Here is a 20,338-nt window from a genome sequence, read left to right as displayed (position 1 = left end):
TTGGCAAGTTTGCTAGATGAATGATTAATTAAATATTGTCATCCATTGTTGTTTCAGTTAATCAACAAATTGATCGGCTGACTAATGGTTTTAACCATGCTATAAACAGCTCTTTTGTTTACTCATTTTATGGATACAAAGCTAATCACTATGGCAGCATTGGTTACAACAGCCAAAAATGTAAATGCTATTGTTATTTTTAAGATTAAAATGCATTGTCACAATTAATTTGCTTTGTCAATGAGAAAATCCTGTCTGCAGCATCTTGAAACTGAATGAATTGTTGGAGGACTGGATGCAGTGCTGCTGAGTGGGGAGCGCGACGTCTCCAGGCCGAAGCCCAGTTGACTCTTGACATACAGCTTTGTACGGGGGGTTTAACGCAGTGTTGAATGGGAAGAGCGTAAACTGACAGGCAGAAAGAGCCCTCCTTTGATGGGATTAGCACAGTGGCAGACAGGGACTAGTGCTTTAGATTGATTAAAGTGTAATCCTGGTGGATAATCATGCCTCCTGATGTGACATGTGTGGCCAGCACCCTTCTGCAGCAGCTCTTTCTATCTTACACGCGTAAACATAAACAAATTGCGTCCTCATTCTGGCGCATTTGCCAGAATAAATGATGAAACTGTACATTTCTGTAAAGCAAGGATATGCAACATTTATACATTGTTATGTAACATGCGGTCAATGTGGTTATGTTGAGGCAAAAAAATTACTTGTTTATGGTTAAAAAGATTAGGTTTTGGCTTTGAGGTTCAGTGTGATGGATCTAGGGTGATATATTGGTAGAAATGGAATACAATGTAATGAGTATGTTTACTTTGGTATATAATCGCTTGTAAATAAGAATCATTGTGTTTTCATTACCTTGAAATAAGCAGTTCATATCTGCATAGTGGATAATTCAGCTCCCTGTAAAAACCTCCTGAACAATGAACACTGAAGGAATTCTAACCAAGAGTTCACAGATGGCACGTGGAAGACGTTTCAGCTGGTCGCAATTGGCAATTCTCGCTACTTGATGCCATTAAATCCAACACACAGATGATTTAATATACTCATTTTTTTGGGGCACAATTGCTGCTGGAGACACAGCGACATTTTGCTAAAAACATTTACTGTTGGGGTATTGTTGGTCTTGAACAGCGGTCTATAGCCGTCTGCAGCCACCTCTCAATGATAAAGTCAGCTCATATACGCAATAGAACTATGTCCCTTTTGAAACACTGATATAATACTTACGAAATGTACAAATGTAATTTATCCATGGTTTGCAGAAATGCACAATGCCAACATTTTCCTCTGGTGACTGGGCTGCTCGTGCTCACTGTGCTCACTCCATCTTATTTCTTTCTGATAATGTCTTTCCTTGACTGTAGCATCTTTGAAAAGGTCAGGAGGAATAGAGAGGAGATGGCAATGATGGGAAATGAACACTCTAGCTGTCATGTCATCTGTGTCTCATTGAAGATGTATTCGGAAGGTGTAAGGGTTGGTGTCGAGTCTTCACCATAGTGGATATATAGGTCTCCTTCACTCCATGTTACTGTTTTGCCTTTTGTGTGAGTGACTCACTGACTAACATAGAGAGACGCTTCATCCAAAATAACACTTTGAACATGTAATAGTTTACAGTGGATGGCAGTTTTTTTATTTCAGACAGTCATGTGTCATTATCATCTTGCGCATTGACTGGCAGATGCATAATTTACACATCTACTAAAGGCAAAGAACTGTAGGATTTTCAGCAAAAAGGCTGTATACATGCTCAAGACATGATTCATTCAATTGTAAAAAATATTGAGAGAATGTCTTACATTGTCTTCGCGTTTAAAATATTTTTTTCTTTTTGGCCATTATCTTCAACATGGTTTTTAGATTTTAATAAATCCCTTTTTATAAAGTCTGGTGGAAATCTGCAGCAAATTCGATTGTGTTCTCCAAGTGCAAGATTTTGGTCCAAATTTGGCTCATGACTATTGCTGCTTTTCACACACACCTCTCTTAACCCAACTTGAAATAGCAGAAATACATATGTTTTGGCCGATGGTGTCAACCTGACCCGAGCGCTACAGATGCGGGTTGGGCTTTGTTTTTTATATAATTAGGGCTCAGGCTCTGTGCTCTTTTTTTGGCTGCTCTAAAGTCTATGCTCCTTGCTGAAGCTCTGACCAAGTCATGTGACACACACACACACATCCTGCCCTCATCAGTCCTGAGCTGTCAATCAGGTCGTACACACACAAAACACACACACTTCCCTCTGCTTGTGACTTGTTGCAGTGTCAGCCATGGAAGAACTGAGGCACAAGAGAGGGAAAGGGGAGCTAATTAAAATCCCAAACGAGAGTGGGAAGGCTAGTCTGTGGGCGTACTTTGATGTGATTGTTAAGAGTGAGACCCGAGAGTACACAAGGAATGTGCATTGTCGCAGCTGCAATACGAATTTCAAATATGATAGCAAGAAGACTGGGACAAAATAAAATAAGCCCGTTTAGCTGCTGCTGCTAACGTGTGTGTGTGTGTGTGTGTGTGTGTGCGTGCGAATGTGTGTGTGTATCATTATTTCGTATATTCCGGTTTAGACTCGGGCGCCGGCTTCAAATGTTGCATTACAGTCAGGTTTATTGTCGGGTTGGGCCTGTATGTCATGAGCAATTCATGGGCTCAGGCTTAATTTTCAAGCCTGTGCAAACCACTAAACTAGACTGTTTATCAGACTAGGAATTAAGCAGCAATATTTCTGTCACAACAAGCCAGTAAATACACAAAAATCATAATTAATACTGTTTATGCAGTGACAGCAAGCAGCAAACTCTGGGGCTGAAAAATGAAGCTGATACAGAAGTGTGAAAAAACTGCAGTTTCTCAAATGGCCACTTGAGGCTGGCCCTTAAACTGAGTAAATCGTATGTTAAAATGCCAAACTTTGTGCAAAAATAAACATGTTTAAAGGGTGGTGCTAAAATGATTTTGGTCTCCTTAGCTAATTTCCCATGACAATTGTACAGGGGGTGCCATTAAATATAACTAAATAAGCGAGAAACTAGATTAATAAAGCTCTTGTTTTATTAAGGCTTAAAGTTATGCATAATTAAGGTTGCATATGCTTTGAGGGAGAGGTTGTCTGCATGGCATTACCAGTCTATGAGTCAGATCCTCTCCTCCTTTTTTGATAACTCCATCCTCTTATTTAAATACAGTCACCTTGAGTCAGTACTAGTTCCAAAAAATTGAGATGGCCAAAATGCCAAACTTGTGGCTTCAAAACAGGAGTCGACAAACTTGTACGTCTATTATTTTCATATAGTCTATGGGTGACAGTAATGCTGAAACTATTACTTAGTTAAGTTCAGTGTGTTAGTGTTTGAACATTAATCCATGACAACTTTAGTAATCAATCAAAATTCCATTGATTTATCAGCAAAATTGCACCACAATTGCAGGTCTTCTTAGATGTTAGCATAAAATAGCATCAGGATTTGCTGTTTCATAAGAAATCCCATTGTTGCTGTTTTATAAAACTGGTAAATATTTAGGGGTGATTAGTGAAAACAAACTATTTAAATTAATGTAATGAGCTTTTTCACTATTTCTGCCATCTAATAGACTTAATGATAAACTGATTAACCAAAAACAACCAGTAGATGCACTAATATTGAAAATGATCCTTAGTTTCAGTCCTAGGTGACAATAAATGACCTATTCAGGGTCTGCCCCAGCTGAGCAGTTTCTATTAGCACTAGCACAGTAAGGTTTGCAACTAAGGACACAGGATTCTTTCCAGTTTTCCAAGCTTTGTTTCCGGATGTGTGAATCATGGGAACATTGTGCATGAGGGGCACTGACAGTATGGAAGTGAGGTCAACTTTCAGTACTTATTCAGGCATTATCATGATGGGAAATATAAGCTCTGAGCTCTGTAGAGTCTCTGAGATAGTCTGGAGTATGGGAACTCGCCTGCAGCCCAACAGAGAAGAGGGCTATTTATTTTAGATTCATATACCACATCCATGGTCTGGGTAAAGTCAGCTGTAATGTATTCGTCATGTTCTGAGGGAGATTAAAATGTGATTATGCTGGGTTTTGTGGCAACTGTGTAGTTTAGTTTTGAGTATGGGAACGCAGTTAGCAGTCTATAACGTAAGGTCTTTTATTCTCTTAATTGTTTATACTGGAATTTATGTGGTGGGTTGAAAGAGGCAACAGAAGAAATTGTAACAAAGTGGATTGTGAGAGAATAACAAAGAACAAAGAGTGGTAGTACATACTAGCAATTAGGAGAGGAAAAGCAATGCAGAAGTACATAATACAACACCCAGGCTGTTTATTGCTGCCTCGCACAACAATCTCACAAACGTACTGGGTGTTTTTCATCTCACCTGTTCAAGCTGTTCCTCTCCCTGCTTTCTTTTTGCTCAAGGATTTCATAATACTCAAGTGGTGACATCTTATCCTGGCAGACAAAGCAGGGGACAGGAAAGGAAATCAATATTGAGAGAATGATACAAAGCCAAAGATACGGAATGATGCATGCTGGTATGTGTCAAGAGGAAGCAATAGAGATGTGGTTGACCCTGATTCTGCTGCTTTTCTGTGTTCACCGTGGAGAAAGATTTGGCCCTCTTGGGGCATATTTTGCATGGTAACATATGGAGGCTTGACAGCATGTCTACTGGTAGGTAGGTAGGTCTGTGGGGCTGTAGCAGTCTATTTGCTATTGCTTTTTCTTTCTTTTTGCATCACTTGCTGAAATTGTCCATCTTTAGATTTGTTTAACACTTGCTTTTTAAGGTTTTCTGTATCTCAAACTCATTTGCTGCATCTGTCTTTGTCCCTCTTTTGGACACCCTGGTCTCACACATAGACAGAGTTCATCTTAAGCCATCTGCACTGCATGTCTCTGACCATCTGCTCTCTCAACCTCTTGACAGTGGTCTAAATGTTACTCTGTGCTTTCGATGGAGAGGCGCGCAGATTAAGCTTTTTTGACTTTGTTTCCCCACGCATCACTCACAGTGTGTGGTGGTAAGAGACCACAAAGTAACAGATGGTTTTTCTCACATCAGCATCATGGAAAGAAGAGCAGAGTTTGATTTGAAGGGCACTTCCCTCAAGGTGATTTTCAAATAAACATACAGAGCAGGGATTTTATTGGCATGCTAATCCGTTGCATCCCGTGCTACAATTGACACACTGCACACTGCTGACTTGATAATGATTGATTTTGGGAAATCATGTCAGCCCTGTGATGGACTGGTCGCTTGTCCAGAGTGTCCTCGCTTCTCGCCCCCGAAGACCTTAAACAATGTGATCCATCCATCTGTACCCAGTTTCATATGATGGCTGTATAGATTGATGAGTGTGTCACATTGCTGTGCCCTGCTATCGTCACGATAAGACTGGATTTTGGGCACTACATTTTTATTTTCTGTGTGTCATATAGAGCAGTTTTTAATCATATAATGGCCTCTCATCTTTCGCTTTTTCTACATCTATCATAGTTATTATTGATTTGAACTTCATTGTTTCCGCATCATTTTATTTGGGTGGCATGATGTTGGTCACTTTCACTTTAGCAAGAGTTCAGCATTTTGGGGAATATGCTAATTCACCTCCTCTCTGAGAATTAGTTGATAAGATCATTATGCGCTTTTACAGGCAACAACAGCTGGCCACAGACAGCGACTTCCTGGAAGCTTGTTGTAACATCCATGTTGCCACATTTTGGTGCCTGTGCTCATTAACCGTATCTGGCAACACGGACTACAGCAAGATATGTTATAGAAGTGTTGGGTGGAAGGATAAAATGCTGTCCTTTACATTTCTGTTTGTGTATGGATTCGACAAACATCAGATACAATGTGTCGATTAGCAAACTTTAAAGGAACCCTTTGTAAGATTTTTGGAAATTTAGCAACATGTTGTGAGGACTACCAGTTGCAACCAGAAGCTTCTCTCAGTTCAAATGAATTTAGTGTCCATTGTTCTGGAGATTTTAGAGCCAAATTATCTGCAGATGTGTCTTCCTCTCCAAAACAAATAGACCAGGTGATTTAAACTGGTAAAAACATGGATTAAAGAAGTTTAATGTTACAAATCAGTGCTTCTCCAACACTGGTCATGAACGGGCAGCTAGCCTCACACTTGCTCATGTGTACTCACCCTTTTTTCTCTAATAATTTAAGATAAAGACGTCCAGGAGGTTTTTAGCAGGAGCCTAATTATCTGCACGTCTCTTCCTCTGTTAAAACTGGTAAAACCCCTTAATAAAGTGCTTTTCCAAAGCTCTCATCAGAGAGGGGCCTCTAACTACAAAAAGACCCTGTCTAGAGTCAGTGTTTGGTTTGTCGGTTCTGTGCTCCTATAGAAACATGGTTGTGCGACATGGCGAGGACCTGCTTCCTATGTAGATATAAATGGTTCATAGATAATGAAAACACAATGAACCTGCTTTTTAGGTGATTATACACTAAAGAAAACATACTAAATATATTCAGTTTATGCCAATATATATTCCCCCAAATCCTTTATTCTGGACCTTTGAGAGGTCCTGGTAGACTGATTTTTGAATGCTGGACAGAGCCAGGCTAGCTGTTTTCCCCTGCCTCCAGCCTTTAAGATAAACCACTCTATTCACTTCCTGGCTCTAATTCTGTACTTCATGCACAGACATGAGATAACTTTAATTTCCTAAAATGTTGAACTATTTCTTTAAGGCTGTCAGGTAATCATATAAGTCCAGCAATAAATGCAAAATGGTTGTCCCTGCAGTCTCAAACGTTCTAAGATTTGTGTGCTTCTCTTCATTTCGAATCAAATTAAATACCTAATTGGAAGACATCACTTTGGGCTACAGGGAGCTGTGATGGGCACTTGTCATTGTATGACATTTTATAAGCTAAACAATTAATCAATTAGTTCCTTGCTGCGCAGACTGATTAAAATTTGGTTGAAGTAGTCTCACTGTGAGCTGGTATTAACTATACACTATTTTTGGCTATAGTGGAAATGGGGATAATTGGACATCCGTCTTTTTGATTTATTTAAATCTTTTTTAAACTCTCATGTTTCAAGATTCGATCTCCCTTGACTCCCTTGTCCCCTTCACTTATTCTCTTCATCCTGACAAGTGTGAAGGCCCAGAAAAAGCTCTCAGCTCTGCGACCAGCCCTCCCTGATGTAGGTGGCATCCTTATTTTCACTGGCTTGCAAAGCTGTGATTTCAAAGTGGCTCTTACATCTCTGGCAAGTTGACAGCCAATCCATGTATTTCCCAAGTCAGTAGTTCAGCACGGAAGGAGAACGAGAGCTGAACAGCATGAAGTTGTCATGGTGTTGTGGCCACAGTGAGAGAGAGGAGCAGCAGGTAAAGAGCTGAGGCTGAAAGCAAAAAGAGCAAGTGTGCACTCAGCTCAGGAGCTAAAATAAGACAGGCAGGAAACAAACATGGCTTTATTCCATCAACTGAAGAGAGACTTTCAGTTATGGACCTTTGAAGAGCAGGGGAATCCCACTGAGGTGACCAGCTCCCAGAATCTCTGGTTCTGCCAGTTTCCTGTTTGTGGTTTCTCTTCCCTCTACCGTATGATCATGACCTTAGAACACGCTCTTTGACAAACAGAAAACCATCCAGAATACACTTTGGTAGAGACAAAAACAAGTTGAGGAAATAACTTAAGCTCTGTAGTCCATTGAGAACTGCCACTAAGTTGCTCTTGAGCTAAGACCTTAAATCCTAGCTGTACCAGCAAAGCTGTCCATTGACCAAACTGTAGAACGCTGTGGTTTTACTGGAAAGCATCCAGGTATATATGACTGAAATAGTATGACTATTTAAAGACATATTTCACTGCTGGAAAAATGGTATTTTCATGAAACTAAGCTGTGTATGGAGTAGAAAGATGCAAGTACTTTTGAAATTGATGCTATATGACCAGAGAAAACAGAGAAAAAGGGCTGTTGCCCTTCACTTTTGCCCAAAAGAGTGGAAAACTTGCAAATTCCAGAATGTGCTGCACCCCGACATGACAAAAATTGCTTTCGCTGATAGGTGACTTAATACGAGCATGGCCACTTTAAAACAGGAAACAATATGGTGGGCAGCTGTAAACAAACAGTCTTGAATTACAGTTTAACAGAGATGCATCTCTGAATACATCTTTTTTTATCCATCAATTTTACAATATAGGGAACACTTTGTTGGCTGCTTCTTGTTCACAAATTCTTGTATTACAGCCAAACAGTGCACTAAAAGATGTTCAGAAGACATTTTAGGCAGAAAATAGACAATAGAGTAACAGAATCTTGGTTTATATTTGATCAGTATTCCCTAGTTTCACAGTTTAATCATAGTTTAGTCAGAGTTTGAGAGGAAAAAGAAAGGGGCATCCTTTTCTCAAGCTCTTCTCGTGTTCGAACAACATCCATTGTGTGTCATCCAGCAGATTTGAGCTAAGAGATGGAACAGGGAGATCTGGGCGCTGGTAACACAGAAGGAAGTTTACTCTAGTTCATTTACACGTACTGCCCAAATTCTTATGATACAAAGCTGGTTGGGAATCTGTAAAGCATCTCTTTGACTGTCCAGTGAGGTAGAAAGCATACATGTTTAGCCAAAACCCTGCATTATGAATTTACATTGATTTTCTTCACATTTGCACTTATTTTTCACATTTTGTCCTGCACTCTCAGACACTTGAAGTCCCATTAAATCCATGCTAGAATTTCTCATTTGAATAATCTTGATTTTTGGTAATACAAAATACCCTAGAGCAAATGAAATTCAAATCAGGGAGGAACACGCATGAGCGAATGCTCCGAGCCAGCACAGAGGGTTGTCCAAACACAGCCAAGTTTTCACAGAGCATGGCCTGTTCTTTTCCCATTTGAGTGCCTTCTGCCACTGCCTCTTTTTGGAAAGCAAAATGACTTCATCAGTCTTCTCCTTGGCTGCCAGAACTCTATAATTTCAACTGTATAAAATGGTTGTTTCCTTGCACATATAAAAGTTACGTTTTAAGATGGGTTATCAAAGCTAAGGCCGGTGTGTTACTTTCTCTTTGTTGGAATTAGCAAGTACATCAGGAATCAGTGAAATGTTTTACATATAATCACCTATCCAAGGCACTACATATATATTTATTAGCTCTGTTTACTTCAATGCAAGGATGTCAAATTATAAAATGTTCTTCCTCACATCCAATTCCCCTCGTCTTTCATCTACATCTTTCATAAACATCTGAAGTGCCTTGAAGCGGTGTGTCTGCCAGCCAGCCTTTTATTTAAGAGTCCTCTCTGTTGCCCAAACAAAGTCTGTGTTTTTAAATGAGTTTCCTCCGGGCCAAACCCTATTGTGTTCTCTCCATTTGAATTTTCTAGCTTTCATTCTGTGTCAATGTACAGTCGACTGACCCAGTGCCTGTGCCCTGGTCTGACTGTGGCCTTCCTCAGGATAGTCTTACAAAACAGTCTTACAAAACACATCTTCTGTTCTCTCTCTCTCTCTCTCTCTCTCTCTCTATATATATATATATATATATATATATATATATATACATACAGTTATATATTTTAATGTGTGAGTATGTGAGTGTGTTTGAGAAAGTTGGAAAGTTTTTTGTTATTGAGAGACAGCAAATCTTGTATGTGGACATGCAATGGCAATAAAGGCATTAATTCATTCATTTTAGTGGTTACAGACACAGCAGCTGAATGAATAGAAATCATGAATGGAATGAATATATATATATATATTTTATTCTATTTCATTTTTATAATATATATATATATATATATATATATATATATATATATATATATATATATATATATATATATATATATATATAATATATATATATATATATATATATTTAATTTAATATTTTTTTTTCCAGAAATGGGGGCTTGATTCTCAGACGTTCCAATCGATTGCACTCCACCCCATTCGTCCAATTTCAAATTCTTTGTCTCCAAACAAGTGACAAATCTAACTGCAGACTTCAGAACATCACTTCGGGATGAGAAACATCAAAGAGGCTACCTCACTGTTTTTTACAGTCAGTGTTGCAGGATTCCCTCTTGGGATCCAGCAGCAGTGAGGCAGTGTTGCAAACATGTAAGAAGTCGCTGAATCTTCACATCAAGTACGCGTCTGTGTCACTTTTGAATCTTTCCCCTTTGTCCCACAGTGAACCTAAATACATTTCCATTTCATTTCACCAGAGAGCTGTTTAAACCTATTTCAAGAAGCTGGTAATTTGGGAAGCTTTGGAAACAAAACGATGCTTGGGAAAGGAGTTTTTTCACTCTGCTCTCTCTCTCACTGGTTTTGACTGGCTGACACAGATATCTGTGCAGCTGAGGTGGCGAGGAGGGATTGGAAGATGTAGGTGTCTGTCTTTTTTCTCTCACATGGAGAAAGCATTAGGGTTTTAGGAACACAACATTTATGAAGTCACTAAACTTTATAGTAGTAGTGTAAAGCCCCTTTCCCAATTCACAAAAATCTACTAACATCTGGCTTTTTAATGTAATGGGAAAGATTGTAACTGGCATTCACACCCGGGTCAAATGACTGCTATAGTCACAGGTAGTAATGGAAACACAACATCTGGGTGAATGTGCTAATTGAAACACCTTTGCCAGCCATTTGAAATGACACACCACCAAAAAATACCACCCATCTCTGTCCAAGCAGAGTCCGTGCCAAATTTGAAAGAGACTGAATAAGCAAGAGATACATATCAAGAAGTAACCACAGTTCAATTTTCAAAGGCCTCCATGCTGCTGTATACTGTTTACTAACCAGTTTTCCAGCTGGCCGAGCCATCAAACTTGAAAAGCAAGAAAAAAAAAATAGGACACACAGAAAGGCATACCCGCCTGCTTCAGAAGCCTGTACACAGCTCTAGTTTACTGGCAATGGGAAAGGACCAAATAGGACATATTTAGCAGGTTCACCCACATCTAAGAAACTTGCATACATGTACTAATTTTGGTAGAAAAGGGACTGGTTTACCATTAATATGCACAAAAAAGACATAGTATCAAATTCTATACAGAGTTTCTCCCACACTTTAAAATATGAGTGTGGATACAGTTTTACATTCTTGAACCGTCCTCTGCAGCCATCTTTGCATTGACTTTTAACCTTTGTCCTGATGCTTTGTGTTTTGACTTCCTGCGCTGTGTGATTGTACTGTCACACTGTTTGCTCCAAGTGATTAATTCTCAAATTGCCCATCATAATGTTATATTGAAAGAATATGTAAAATTGAATAATGCTTAGATAAAATGACATTTAGATGGACTAAATTATGTTAAACAACAAAAATCTACTTAGATTGGGGGTCTTTATTTTGATATGCATGTCGTTTTTTGCATCATTAATGTTAAATGTCCTGCCCAAATGGTCTTACGAGACAGATTATCAGTTTCCATTGTAGTCTATAAAGGTGAGAAACTAAGTTACAAGAAAACATGTGAAGAAAACATATGCTGTATGCCTTCATACTTGTAGGATGTATTATTCAGTCTAGTCTGCCTAATTTTCCAAGCTTTAGAAGTAAATTCAGCCCATACTTTGCCACTCAGTCTAACATCTTGTTTTCATCAGAACAAAATAATTCAGGATTTTTCATCATATAAGTAGGGACGTACACTCAGAGTACAGACTAAGATGGTCATGAAGCTTGCAGAAGCGTGCACTGCTATGTTTTTAGGGAGTTCCAAATCTTGATAGTAACTTGACCCTTGTTTCTTTCTGGCGAATCTTTTAATTCAACACTGACATAATTTATGTTTAAAATCCCTCATGTTGCTCTCTGTAAAGAAACACAGTATCCTCATGAGTATCTTCAGGATGTGTGTGTGTGTGTGTGTGTGTGTGTGTGTGTGTGTGTGTGTGTGTAGCAACCCAGAGATTAGTCACATGACCACTGCAGTGAATAATTAAGCAGGACTTCCATCATCAGGGTAAATGATGTACCCTCCATCCTCTGAGAACATACATTTATGTGTCTATACTTAATTGTGTGTGTGTGTGTGTGTGTGTGTGTGTGTGTGTGTCTGTGTGTCTGTTTGTCTGTGGATGAGTAAGAGGGAGAGAGAAAGAGAGAATGAAAGTGACCTTGGCAATCCTTTCTTTTCCCTATGTCTTATTTCTCCTTGAAGGAGGCGGTAAGTAGAGGAGTGGGAGACGGATTTCATTTGATATCTCCCCCCTGCTCAGGGAATACACCCTCCTTCCTCTCTCAGTCCGGCTATCTGTGAGTCTTTCTCTTTGGTTTACTGCAGAATAAAAGCTGCCCTTGGAATTAATGACTTGGATCTTCGTCTCCATTAACATGGAATTTACACATGATCTGCTCAGGGATCATGAATGGATTTTATGTGACTGTGTGACCTCTATGAAACCTTAAATTAGAATCAAGCAGAGATTAGTGCACTAAATTATATAATGACTTAGCATAATTTATATAAAAGTATACAAACCCTAATGCCTTGTCTAGCATGTTAAGAGCTGCTTTCCACTGGTGTATTCTCCTTGTTAACACAAACAGTAGAAATGCTTCAAGGAGACTTTCAACATCTTCCAAACTTCTTGATACTAATACTGTTGTTGGCTTTGACTGAGCTCGCCGCACCACTGGTGTTAAGAAAGCACAGATCAATATTTCCCCTTCTCTTCTTGTAGCTCTGACCAGGAGATAAGTTGGCTAGAAGCTAAGCCAGCCTGAACAAATTTGGGCCTCTCTCAGTGGTATAACTGCACCACGAACTTGTAATGCTGTGCGTCTCCATGTGATCAAATGAGTCAGAAATACCCAACCAATAATTATGAGATTAAGTGAATGTTCTGAGCCGTATAAGCGGATCAGAAAAAATATTCCTTGTCTTGTTTTTGTGTTTCCGAACGGCATTATTTAACTGGTATTTTGCAGTTTTGTCCCTTTCTTCACTCAAGCGTTTCAAGTCTGAAACAGCAATTAGCTCAACAAGCACCACCTGTGCCAGCGAGTGTGACCCATTTAAAGGCCCTGCAGACCTACACAGGTGTTTTCATTTATTCTGGCTGATTAGACCTCTGCTCAGGTGGACATTGGGAAGAGCCAGGCTGGTATGTGAGGTCACCAAACTCCATTGCCTAATTAAAAAGGATGACAAGGCATGTGAAGAAAAGAGGTGATCTTTACAGGGCTAACGATTGTGCAAGCAGGTTTTGGTTCAGTGTTAGATTAAATGTTAAAATATAGTGTTTTAAAAACATCTTTTAGTGTTGTTAATCTTTGGGAAGGTTATTGTGCACATTAGTAAATATAATACGGAAACACTAAGAGATTAGGTAGGGCAGGAATGGAGTTAAAAAGGATACATATATAGGTCAAGGACCAAGGAATTCAGAAGGGGGTTGATGTCATAGAGAGAGGATTAGGAAATTCAATGTCATAAATTAACCCACTCCGATACAGCAGAAAGATGACAATATGAATATTGTACATTGGTTTGCAATCTCAGAGTAAACAGAAAAATAAAGAGAAGGTGTGGCCTAGATTATTCTTTCCACTAATTTTCATGGGAATTGACAGTTTGACATGTATTGTGTTTATAATCATGTGTTTCTAACTACATTATGGTGACAGAGATTAATGACAGTAAAGACGCTAAATAATTTCTTGTTTCTAGAATGCTGCTGTTACCCTGCTAACATTGCTTCATCTCACAGTTTATGTTTACAAACCCCATCCATGCTGTTTTAAGTCAAACCATGCAAGTGGATTTCATCCGGTCTGACCACACCATGATAAAAAATGCTAAAGGCATGATTTGCCCTGCCCAACAGGTGAAGCAAAACAGTTGGCTATCAATCACAGTCAGTACACAACCATGCTGTCCTCAAAAGATGTTTACTCTTACATAATCAGTGAAAACACCTGTGTGGGTGCAACATGGCTGTTTACAATCAAGATTTAAGATCAAGTGTTTTATTATTTAACTATCAGCAGTACGTGAGATACTTGTATTTAAAAGACAAAATGTTAAAAACCATTATAGATTTGTTGACCAAAGGCGTTATATTTTAATTTTGCATACTTTGTGTGACTGATTTGTCGATTTGCTTTTAGTGTCCTCATAGGAATCTCAGTGTGATCATTGTGATGATGTGACTTTAAGTAACTCCACATTCACTTGGTTTCAAACAGGACACAATCCTCAGTCTCTTGGGTTAAAATCCTGTTTGACTCATCCATCCACCCTGACTATCCTCCATACGCAGACTTTGTCGCTCTTTATGCTATGTAACTTCTTCCTTTGCTCTCAATAGCCTGCAATGCATAGGTCAAATGATCACAACTTCCTGGCTCATGATTATGTGGGTTATATACAAATTATAATGCATTAGGGTGGATGCTGAAATTATTTACTTTTAAAGTTACGCTGGCCCCTGAAACACTGGAGACCTCCTAATGGAAACATAAGAGAGAGTCCATTCCAAAGACAGCTTTAAAAATTTGAACTCACATCTTGTGTCTCTTGAAAGTGGAGGCACCTTCATATTAAATCTGTCCTGCTTAGATATGCACTTGCTCACTCACAAACACCTTAGATCAGTGTTTAGAAACCTTTTTGTAAACCCTTGTTTGACAGTTTCAATCTCTGCTTCTGATAACCTCATCAATCACCCTAATTGCATCCGGACTCTAATATGTAAATCTGTCTGGCACTGGCTCAGTGTTTAGTTGTTTATCCAGGTTCTCACTAACAGTTGCCCTAAGGCTGTCTTCAACAATGAGAGCGCGTACTAACACATCTGCTGTACATCCATCATCACCATTTGTCCAAAACCCAAGTACCCATACGACAGAAGGTATCACTACAACAAATGACTGACTACTCATCCTTTTTTTTTTTTTTTTTTTTTTTTCACTATGAATGGGGAAAAAGTGTTAAGTCTCCAACATGCCTAAAAGTTGCAAATTGAAAAGAAATATTCCACATCAGGAATAACAAAGTGCAACTAATGCAGCCAGAACCCTCTGACCAACACTTTCTTCATCTCAGTTCAGTGAGATGCAAAAGTGATGGATTATGCCACAGTCGCAACCGAGTGGAAAATCAATTTTTCCCTGAGAAAATGTTTCTCTTACATACATTATCATATTTCACGCTACATGACACAGGCTGAGATGTTTTATTTTCAGATTTTCGATTTCGCTCACGGCAAAGCAGAAACGGGCGCGTGATTAAAAAAGTGGGAGTTGGTTAACGAGGTGAGAAAAAATAGTACTTCAAAGCCACAACCGGGTGGTACAGAATTGGTAAAGAGGTTTTTTTTTCTGCTCATTAGGAAAGAGGGGCTGTGAAAGAGAGAAGAGTAAAACTTGGGGTTGTTTACATTTGCACTACACACAGAGTTAGGGCTTCTACCTGGATGTTGAATTACATCAGGGGGTGCTGGTCTGAAATCTGTTTACATTTCCAGAAATGATCTTTTAACAAATATCTCTCAGTGGACATACACAATAATTAATCTCCTTAAAATAGACTAAAATAAGAACCATTTAGTCAGTATATGAAGATCTGAAAATCAGGCAATTAGCAAAACAAACCAGCATTGCATTGGCACTGCTTACAAGAAAATATCAGAAACAGATTTAGAGAATGAATCAGTAACAGAAAATAAATTGGAATGAAATGAGAATACTAATTGGCTGAGTGTCTCCATGGAGTCAGAATGGATAAATGCCAGAATCCATAAATAAACTTGTTTTTCTAAGGCTTCCAACCAGATGATGAATGTAATCTCTGTTTTACAGGTGTGGTTAAGAATAAGTACACTATAAGTAATACTTCTTTATTAAAAAAAAGTTTTATGCAAATGTTTTACTATTAATCCTTCTTAGGGTGGGAAATTTCAACTGGCCAACATGTAAAAAATGATGATTTGCTTTAATGATGTGGATTGTTTTTGTCTTTTTGTTTGTTTTTAATATGACCAGTGGTAGGAGGGGTGGTGGGGGGTGTGACTCCACTGCTCGCAAAAATAAGTCTGACTGTAAAGAATTCTATGAGAAAATGGCCCTACTTCTCACTGAATTTATTAAGTAAGTGAAAATGTTCCCAATGTTTTTATGGTCTCTATCGCTAGGTTCAAGCATTCATCAGTGTAGCATGATGTTAATTTTGTAAATCATGGTCCATTGAGTCTCAAAAAGACAGTGAGGCAGGATATGTTTATGGCATGGCTACCTTGTAATTGACAATAAGACTTCACTGTGATGTCCTTTGATTTCTAGTCAGATTTAATCCTCGTTCCTCCATAGCTCCACCCTTTCGTCCAAATATGGTCACTTCCTCTACTTCCAAATAAAGAAGACACCAAACTCCAGGCTTCAAAATGGTAGCCCACAAACCAACAGTTGACATCATGTCGCCGTCCTCCACTTCTTTTATACAGTCATTAAAATGAAATGTTAAACAAATACACCTGGAACCAGCAGCTCCTACCAGCAGCGTTCTCATTCCACTGCAATGACTCAACTTCCCAAAAGCAATCACTTTTCAGCTATTATAAACATATATAGAATAAAATAAATTCATGGCATTTTATCCTATCACATATCATACTGTAAGAGCAAACATGTAAAGCATTCCAGTGGCTACAGCACACGTTTGGCAAGCGTCAGTATGCTTCAAGCCCTTAACCTTTATCTAACAGGATATGCATATCCAGCGTGCTTGAGAAAGATAACCTGACATGTTCATTGCTACACAAATGGCAAGGCATTGTCTCAGACGATTGTCTCTGCTGTGAAATATTTACTTTGGCACTGAAGAAACTGGGAGTGCTGGGAGTTTTCCACATAAACATGCAGGGGTTTCTGCCTCAACCCTCTTCTCTCTATGTATCTTTAAGCAGGGATAAAGTCTTTGGTCTGTTCTCTAGCTGGAATTTTAAGGTACTTATCTATTCCCAGCTCACCCCGTGGTTACTGCAGCGATAGATGGCTTCTGTTAGTCAGTGAGAGACAGAATGAGGTGAGTTGAATGGGGCTTTAGCTACACAGAGGTAGATACCCCCAAAAAGACGTTTTGATAAATCTGGGGTCTATGAGAATTTGGGATGCAGCTGCAGCAAAAAGGGAGATGGGGAGGTTGAAATGATGTCCCCATTGTTCAACTTAGCATGTCCCAGATCTTTAACATCTGTGAGCACATGTGTTTGTTTGTGCATGTACTGTATGCTCTCAAGCTGCGGTAAATGTGGGTTATGTGTGCACCTCCATGTTTGTGTGCAATTTTTTAAAAACTGTATCCACCCACTCACACGGCATCTGACAGACAGACAGATGGATGCACAGCAGTCGCAGCATCTCTCCAGTATCTCTGGGGAGAGCAAACTACAGTGCTGTTGATATGAAAATCAAGTTGCTACATTTTGCAGCAGGGCTGGGCCAGGACTGAGCAGGACCCAGTGAAAATGCTTACAACGCAAGATCAAAAGAAAGCACTTAAGAAAAAAACTCTGGTTAATTAAAACGATTGTGGGGACGTGATCAGAAAGACAAAAAGTGTAGCGAAGCGGCACTTTCTACAGAGAAATGAGTCCCCTTGAAATCCTCTAGAAAATAAAAAATATACCTCGCTGACAACCCGGCTAATGATTTATCTTGTCTGGCAGCAAGAGGGAATGAAAATTAAAAGCCCTGTTGTCAAAATGAGTCCAAGCTGTGTACTACAGGCAGGTCCAATAATCAACACCCCCTCATCAGCATCTTGTCTGCCTGTCATTTCTCCTTCCTGTCCCTCTTTAGTATGTGGTTTCATCTCCTCTCTCTTTACTTTGATTTATTTCACTTCTCTTCAAGCTCCTTGTGTTTCCCTATTTTATCTGACTGATGTCCCTTGATACTCTTCTTTCAAAATGTCCTAATTGCTTGCTCACTCATGTTTCCCCATCATCCCTCTCTCTCACTATGGTCTCATTTGAAAGTAGCACAGTGAAGTTCATCAGCACATCTTTGCAAAATAGCAGACAGTCTCACTCCCAGCTCATCAAATACCAAGGCTTGGTCAGTGCCCTGGGCGGCAGACACCAAAGCACAGAAGCACCCTTAGGGGTGGCACTACGTGCAGCGGCTGTTTCTAAAGCTGAGGACAACTACAGTAGCATAAATAATAGAAGCAAAGGGCAGGTGAGAGAGGAGGTGGATGGGTCAAAAAACACTGGACATTCACCAGTGCGTCCGCTGTTCTTTTCTCATGTAAACATGCATACATTGTAGCCAAATCATTAAATCCACTGACAGATGGAAGTGAATAACATTAATCATTTTGTTACAGTGCAATGTTCTGCTGGGAAACCTTGGGTCCAGGCATTCCTATGCATACCACATACTGTGCACAACCCATGCAAACACCATTACAGACCAAGTACATCCCCCATCCCTTCATGGGAGCAGCACTCCCTGATAGCAGTTACCCCCGAGCAGGACAATGCAACATGGAAAACTGCAAAAACTGTTAAGGAATGGCCAGACAGAGTTCAAGGTATTGACCTCACCTCACAACCCTCACAAGTCAAAGGATCTGCCATCAACGCCCTAAGGCCATAAACCCAGAGGTCTTTTGACCATGTCTCGACAGATCAGAAACCCCATCATAGATGGGACTTGGTTCTGACATGTTGAGGCCCAGATACAGGACCTCTGGGGTACCAGTTTGTCCAACAGATACTGGATCAGATTGAGATCTGGGGAATATGTAAGCCAGATCAACGCCCTGAGCTCTATGTTATGTTCCTTTGAGCCATTCCTGAGCGCTTTCTGTGGTATTCCATGGTGCGTTGGGCCACTGCTATTTAGGAGTGTCATTGCCATTGGCCTGAAAGCATATGGCTGCGTGAAGCATTTCAAGTGGCATCCACATGAGTACAGCTTCCAAGGCTTCCCAGCAGAATATTGCATTGTGACAAGATAATGCTATTCACTTCACCACTCAGTGGTTTTAATGTTTTTGCTGATTGGTGTATGTCATGTGACATTAGATTATGTTAGTGAAAACCATACTTATTTTAGGCCAACCATCATGTTTCTTTCTAAACTTATGCTTTTGTTGTCTTAACTTAAGGAAGTAGACCTAAAAATGAAGTCCTTTACTTGTGTTATAAGTTAATTTTAAAAAGAGACTGCATGCATTTAGTGAGGAGAAACTGTACATTTCCTGTGAAAACAGAATTGTATTTTGAAAAGACATAATGCATGTCACAAGCATGAATTGAAACACTGTCCCTAAACGTCCAAAACTGACACAGGCGGGTACCCTGGGCATCATATTTTGATGTGTAGGGCCATCAACCCTCAGTTTTTGATGTTGGGATGAAAATATGCTGGAAATAGGCATTGGCTTGTAACTTAGGCTTGGTGACTTGCAAAGTACAATGCTGGCCAAATGGGAAGAACAGAGTTAGCAATGTTCACAGATTCTTCTACAAGTAAAATGCTCAATCCCATGGCAACCTTAGTCACACCATAAAAATATCCAAAGTAGCTTATTTTGTTGTGTTAAGTATGTTGTCCTATTTTTAGAAGTTCCTAAACAAGTGACACCAGATCTAAATGGAGAATTGGTTATCTGAAATTAGCTGAATGGATTTTAGTAGAGTTAATATTGCATTTTGTAGCTGCTGGTGATAATGCCTTTGCAGCCATATTGCCTGTGATTTATTGACACTGCAGTAGATCCTTTTTGCCAAGTTAATAAGCTATGATAGCCTCCTCGGTTTTGGACTCTCCAGCTCTCTGTTCCCTTGTAGATCAACCTATTGTGTTTCCCCTTTCCTCTCTTTATTTCAGCTGTTTGATGCTCTCTGCTGGTTTTTCAACCTTTCCTAATTGCTCCTACCTACTATCATCACCTTCTTGCGCTTTGTCTGCACCTCCTTCTGATGCTCCTTCAGCCTTGCCCATTTCCCTGTTTGCACCATTGTAATATATCTGTACATAAGAATGGCCAGTCAACATCTGCATCACCACATCTATGGTGTTAAACCCAGCAGGGCCTCATTCCTCACACCTGTCCAGTCTCCCGCTGCTACTCTTTGTGCAGTCCTTCTGCCTGCAGCGCTCTGCTGTATTTAGTGTGCTTCCCAGTGTGGCAAGACAGATAATGGAAAAAAGAGAGCAAAAGCGAGAAAGAAATACAGGTGGAGAGAGGAGGAGGCTGAAGAAATGAAAGGGTTCAGCCCCGACTCTCTTCTCTGTAGCCGCAGGCAGCTGTATTGCTCTACAATGCCAATAAACAAACCTCTCCCCTTTGGTCGCACTTCATC

General features: G+C 39.6%; 1 protein-coding gene across 2 annotated transcripts in view; it reads left to right on the top strand.

Moving 5' to 3' along the window:
• Positions 1 to 20,338, top strand: part of kank4 (KN motif and ankyrin repeat domains 4) — a 90,384-nt gene that overhangs the window by 20,375 nt on the left and 49,671 nt on the right. The gene's annotated exons all lie outside the window — the stretch shown is intronic.

This window comes from Plectropomus leopardus, chromosome 5 (assembly GCF_026936395.1).
Source record: "Plectropomus leopardus strain MGB_pleo_1.0 chromosome 5, ASM2693639v1, whole genome shotgun sequence".
In the NCBI taxonomy this organism is placed as follows: domain Eukaryota; kingdom Metazoa; phylum Chordata; class Actinopteri; order Perciformes; family Serranidae; genus Plectropomus; species Plectropomus leopardus.
The sequence above is the reverse complement of the archived record's forward strand: the minus strand, read 5'-3'. Positions and strand labels throughout refer to the sequence as shown.